We start from the raw sequence: 6,844 nt of genomic DNA, 5'->3' as shown, positions 1-6,844 counted from the left end.
CCTCAGCAATTTAATCCCTCTTTCCTCCCTCTGATTTACAAATTTAACAGACAGCAACAAGGGCCGGAGGAGGGGAACGTATTAGAGAATTACACATTTGAAAAGAAGAGAGAAGTCCCTCATGAAAGATGAGTGCTACAATAAGGCTTGGATAATGTTAGACAAATGACTACAGCATTTAAGAGACAATAGACTTTAATGTTATGATGCAGTAATTGTTTCCCATCCTGCAAGTAGCACAGCTCCCTCCTTTCAGTTTGATTTTGTATGACGATTGTTCTCATTTTTGGTCTATCCTGAATTGTGTGTGCACATACACCAGAGACTGAGTTATTATACCATAATGCTAGTTCTAGTTTCACAAGAACTAGCAAAACACCCGTCATTAGGACCTGTTGCTTGCAAAGACCTCGACATGGAGGTGCAGTTTGTCTCTTTGCCTAGCACACTCTTTTTGCGGAGATCACTCAGCCCAGTATAAGGGATTATAGTGCCTGGATTTGAACCCATGCCAATGATGGCAGCCATAATAATAATAATAATAATAATTTATTATTTACACCCCGCCCATCTGGCTGGGATTCCCCAGCCAGTCTGGGCGGCTTCCCAAAGAATATTAAAATACTGTGATACATCAAACATTAAAAGCTTCCCTAAACAGGGCTGCCTTCAGATGTCTTCTAAAAGTCTGGTAGTTGTTGTTCTCTTTGACATCTGGTGGGAGGGCGTTCCACAGGGAGGGCACCACTACCAAGAAGGCCCTCTGTCTGGTTCCCTGTAACTTGGCTTCCCGCAGTGAGGGAACCGCCAGAAGGCCCTCGGTGCTGGACCTCAGTGTCCGGGTAGAACGATGGGGGTGGAGACGCTCCTTCAGGTATACTGGACCGAGGCCATTTAGGGATTTAAAGGTCAGCACCCACACTTTGAATTGTGCTCGGAAACGTACTGGGATCCAATGTAGGTCTTTCAAGACCGGTGTTATATGGTCTCGGCGGCCGCTCCCAGTCACCAGTCTAGCTGCCGCATTCTGGATTAGTTGTAGTTTCTGGGTCACCTTCAAAGGTAGCCCCACGTAGAGCGCATTGCAGTAGTCCAAGCGGGAGATAACCAGAGCATGCACCACTCTGGCGAGGCAGTCCGCAGGCAGATAGGGTCTCAGTCTACATACCAGATGGAGCTGGTACACTGCCCTGGACACGGATTTAACCTGTGCCTCCATGGACAGCTGTGAGTCCAAAATGACTCCCAGGCTGCGCACAGTTACCCCATTCAGGACCAGGGAATCCTTCACACCTGCCCACCTCCTGTCCCCCAGAAACAGTACTTCTGTCTTGTCAGGATTCAATCTCAATCTGTTTGCCGCCATCCATGTGGAAGGAGCCCTTTGGGACCCAACCTGTCCCCTGATCATGATGTTCCCAGAGCAAGAATCATATTTTCCCCTTTATCATGTACATTGCAGCTAATAGCCCATGTGGCACTGTGGTCTAAACCACTGAGCCTAGGGCTTGCCGATCGGAAGGTTGGCGGTTTGAATCCCAACGACAGGGTGAGCTCCCGTTGCTCAGTCCCAGCTCCTGCCAACCTAGCAGTTTGAAAGCATGTCAAAATGCAAGTACATAAATAGGTACCACTCCAGCGGGAAGGTAAACGGTGTTTCTGTGCACTGCTCTGGTTCGCCAGAAGCAGCTTAGTCATGCTGGCCACATGACCCGGAAGCTGTATGATGGCTCCCTCAGCCAGTAAAGCAAGATGAGCGCCGCAACCCCAGAGTCGTTCGCAACTGGACTTAACGGTCAGGGGTCCTTTACCCTTTTTACCTTGTTCCATTAAGCTCAGCAGGTCCCCATCAGCATAACACCACATCCCTTTTTTTAGCCTGTCTGCAGCCTGGGCTTCATTTAAGTGCCTAAACCAGCAACCTCAGTCTGCAGATCCCTGCACTGTAAGGCCAAACTAAGCAATATGCTGAAAACTAGTCTACCATGTTGTTGTTGTTGTTTTAAAAAAAGAATGGCAGCTGCAGAAGGCTGCCACTTTCAGTGGGAAAACAGGGTACCAGAGCCAAAGCCAACAGGGGCCTCTGACTTTTGCTATAAAATAGAATCTATCCCTCCTAGAAAGAAAGTTATGAAACAAAGTGTGCAGGTACCTTCTAAGCAATTATCCTGCCTGACAGTGTTTTTAGCCAACGAGTGAAATCAGAACTGAGATGGAGGAGTTAATTGTTGGGACACCAGGCCATAGGAATCCCTGGGGTCTTAAAGGGCAACTGTTGTCCCCTTTTCCTGCTTCCACCTTGATAATGAGTCCTTAGAATCTCTAGTTTGCCCCTCCTTCCCCCCATAGTAACCAGGATGCATCTTACCCATCATGAGTTCATCTGATATCAGGTAGTCACTGGAAGTTATTTTTCTGCAACTACGACCAACTGTGGACAGATGTTGAAGTATCCACCACCACCACCAAATGGCAATTGCAAAATGTGAAAACTTGGGAAAGAGGCTTAGGCACGTCTCCTTGTGTTCAGTAGGAAAGACCAGGCAATTTTAAAGAATCCTCTGTATAGTTAACTTACAGTACAAGTTTATTGCCTTGCTTGGGAACCTCTGATCTACACAGCTCCATTCTGGGTTCTGTTCCTTTGTGCGACGCAAGTTGTATGATAGAGCCCTATCTCTTTGTGCGACGCAAGTTGTATGATAGAGCCCTATTGAGAGCCAGTGTGGTGTAGTGGTTAAGAGCGGTAGTCACGTAATCTGGGTAACCGGGTTCGCGTCTCCGCTCCTCCACATGCAGCTGCTGGGTGACCTTGGGCCAGTCACACTTCATTGAAGTCTCTCAGCCCCACTCACCTCACAGAGTGTTTGTTGTGGGGGAGGAAGGGAAAGGAGAATGTTAGCCGCTTTGAGACTCCTTAAAGGGAGTGAAAGGCGGGATATCAAATCCAAACTCTTCTTCTATCTATTAGCTTTTAGGTGTTTTATTCAAATGGATTGGTATTTGATGTTGGAAATATTTATTTGTTTCAAAGTTATTTTTGCTTTTCATCTCGGAGGAGCTACATGTGCCCAAATATTTTCTCCCCTTCCTTCTCTCCTGTTTGTTTTACTTACATGGTTTCAAGTTGGAAGGTCTTCTCTTTGCCCACCTCCCGCCCACCCCAATCTTCCTAGTGACTTCCTAAATGATGGTTTATATTGATGATAAATCACTCAGCAGTGCTCTAAGTGCTCGGTTACTTACTCACACACACAAAAATACATATGAATCACTTCACCCATCATTGAAAGGCAGTTATTGTAAGAGTGAAATGCAGGAGCTTGCACAAAAAGAGAGAGCATGGCTCCCTGCCTCAGAACATTACTGAGAGCAAGTTTTCTAGAGGGGCCAGGATCCAACAGCTCCCATTCTCCCTGTACATAATCAGAGAACAAACATTGGGGATTTCAAAGGTGGGAAACGGGTTCTATCTGAGTCACAGAGAACTTAGCAAGGGCAAAGGTACCAAGGCCATCTGTGCATGTTTTGTTCAGAACAGTGGTTTTCACACAGTCCACTTGCAGAGAGCCCTCTCCAGGTCAACATTCATGCAAAGGAACGCCTGCAGAAAGTTGTCATTCAAAGTCTTTGAAGAAAGACTGCAATCCTAAACATACTTACTAGGGGGTAAGTAAGTCTCCCCCTAGGGACACGGGTGGCACTGTGGGTAAAAGCCTCAGCGCCTAGGGCTTGCCGATCGAAAGGTCGGCACTTCGAATCCCCACGGCAGGGTGTACTCCCGTTGCTCGGTCCCAGCGCCTGCCAACCTAGCAGTTCAAAAGCACCTCCGGGTGCAAGTAGATAAATAGGGACCGCTTACTAGCGGGAAGGTAAACAGCGTTTCCGTGTGCGGCTCTGGCTTGCCAGAGCAGCGATGTCACGCTGGCCACGTGACCCGGAAGTGTCTCTGGATAGCGCTGGCCTTCGGCCTCTTGAGTGAGATGGGCGCACAACCCTAGAGTCTGTCAAGACTGGCCCGTACGGGCAGGGGTACCTTTACCTTTACCTTTAAGTAAGTCTCACTGAACTTAGTGAGACATGTGTCTCAGCAAGCATGCAAGTGACTGCAGTGTGAGCAACACAGTTTGCAAAACCAAAGCCTTTGAACAAGAGAGGGATCAGAACCCAGCTTATCTGAAATCCACTTTCTTTGTCCCTATAAATTTCTAGCCCAACTTCCCTCCAAGGAGCTCAACGTGTGCATGGTTTTCTGCCTCTCTGTTCTATCCTCAAAAACAACCCTCTAAGGTGAGAGACCACAACCATGACTGGCCCAAGGCGACCCACTGAGGACCCCCAACATTGTACATGCACAGCGGCACTGTTTATCTCATTTCAACGTAAGCAGGGGCCATGCCCACCAATACTGCAAAGTTCTACAACAGCCACACCTTCTGGACAATCCCACGGAGAGCTCCTTGCAATACAAATTACAAAGTGATTCGATCACATTAGAATCTGAGTGAAAAGGCTGCAGTCCTCGACAGATGCAGCTGGTGGAAGGTCTTCCTGGTCGTCGTCAAATTCTGGCTTCTAGGGAAATCCATAGAAATGACAAGGCCATGAGCCTGAACGATGGTTTCAGACTCCAATAGGGCTTTCAGCAGGAGTGCACCCTCAAATATGCCTGGAGCTATAAGTTACAGGTGCTCATCAGAGCTGGAACAAACAAGGCTGCTACCATTCAGGAAACAAGGATGATTTCATGAATTCTTAGCTTCTTCTTTTTTAATGTGACTGGATTCCCCTGTCGGGTCTGTCTGATTCTGGGCATCCCTGTCGATGCCGAGAGCCCCTAGGCCCTGACTAGCAATGATGGTGTCATTGGCACATGCCAGTGTCTCTAGGCCTCAGTGCTGCTGGTTGCTAACTGAATGTGATGGAGCAAGGGTGGAGGAATTCTGCCTGTGGCCTCCAATTGCATCTCAATCTCAGAGGAAGCTCTACAAAGAAAAAGGTCTAGAAAGAAAAGAAAAGGGCAAGGAAGGGTTGAGGCAGATTCTCACGGCAGTGCTGTGGTTGGCTCGTGTTCTTATGTTGTTCCAACCTTCGCAGACACAAACCTTTCTGTATTTCTAATTCAGACAGAGGGAGCCAGCAGTTTTGGGGGTAGTTATTTACCCATCCTGCCACCCTTGACACCAGCTATACAAAAGCCATATCTGTGATGCTAAATTTCCCCTTTTAATCACAATATAAGTAAATGTGAATTCTGGAAGAGTTGTCCTTTTTGTCTTTAAGTGTGCAATAGTGGCAGTGTAGGGGCAATAGCAGGCCTTACCCGAATGGATTATTTTGTCAGGAAGCTGGACAATGAAGCACAGAAAATACAGTGTCATTGAAGAGGGCAAAGCAGAAAGTCAGGCGGCTAGTATTTATTAAAACTGAGCAGAAGTGGGACTGGTTGGGCAAAAGCCAGGGAGACCCACAGTAGGCACAGCTAGAGCCAATGGCAGGCAGAGCCCCCATGACTGGTTGTAAATAAGACAGGTAGGTGGGGGTTGTTTGTCCTAATGGACCAGCCTCTAGCTGAACCAAGCATTCATGACTGGGGAGTGTGGGTTCCATTTTCCACCCTTTCAGACTAATGCTATGTTATGATTCTATATCATACTCCAGGGGCATTCTGGAAGGAAACAATGGTAGCCAAGGACCATCAGCCACCACCATTGCCACAGAAGTTTTCAGAAAGGATAAGAGGGACTGCTACAATCGCCACTGCCAAAGGTATAGGGGAAGCTTGATACGTGCAGAAAATTTTGCTTCCCTACACACACACAATGCACAAAATCCTCCCCAGGGCCAGCCCAACCTTAAGGCAAAATGAGATGACTCCCTCAGGTGGCAGGATCTCCAGGGGCAGCACATCCTGATGTCGATCTTCATCCTCCCCTTGTTCCCGATGTAGATCGTCACTCGCTCCTTCTTCCCTGGTAGGGAGGGACGTTGTGGTTCGCCTCGGGTGCCAAAATGTCTTGGGCCAGCTCTAATTGCCTTCATTTTCACCATTTGCTAAACCAATTATGGTAGGTTTTTGCTGGGCTGGGCAGGGCAGGGGCTACCTCAGCACTAGGCCCAGCCAAGCCAGAGGCATTATACTGCCTGACAATTGCAGGGACTGACCACAGATGAAAGCCCTGGTGCCTCAGCAAGCTGGGCCCTTCCCTGAGCTTACTGGTTCAGTTCCTGGAATTCCTGACAGGCAGATTCAATACCCCTCAAGCAATAGGGCTTTCCTGAGGGAAGGCATGAAAGCTGAGTGGTACAAACTGATAAACGTGCTTTCAAAAGGGAAGAGTGCAAAGACCCTAAGGGTGTTTCCAGATGATGCGTACAGCATAATTCACCACTGCTTGCACGATTATTGCCAAGTGATCCACACACACACACCCTCCTCAAAGTAGCACTTCCATGGTGAGAAAAATAACCGTTTCCCAGCACTTAGCTACAAATGTTTTAAATGAATGAATAAATGGATGAATAAATGTTTAACGTTCACTCAGCTGTACGTGCCGCTAGCTGGGGGAAGGGAAAGAGAGGGCATTTTCCAGCACAAAATATTGCAGCTGGGAAAAACGGGATCCCTCGCAACAGAGGGTTCCTTGGGGAAAGTCAGTGGGACTCTGGGCAGCAGGTGAGAAAAAATGGTGCATTTTGTGGAAAGTGTGTCATTTCCGTGTTAAAAAAAACCTACCTTGCAGAATTGCGGGTTGCAATTTCATTGCACTGTTTCTCAAGCTGGAGTGCATGTTGCCCAGACATCTCCCCAATGAAATAAATGGGAGTCACGAGAGAGAGCTGG

Source organism: Podarcis tiliguerta (assembly GCF_965153285.1).
Source record: "Podarcis tiliguerta genome assembly, chromosome: 5".
Taxonomy (NCBI): domain Eukaryota; kingdom Metazoa; phylum Chordata; class Lepidosauria; order Squamata; family Lacertidae; genus Podarcis; species Podarcis tiliguerta.
The sequence above is the reverse complement of the archived record's forward strand: the minus strand, read 5'-3'. Positions refer to the sequence as shown.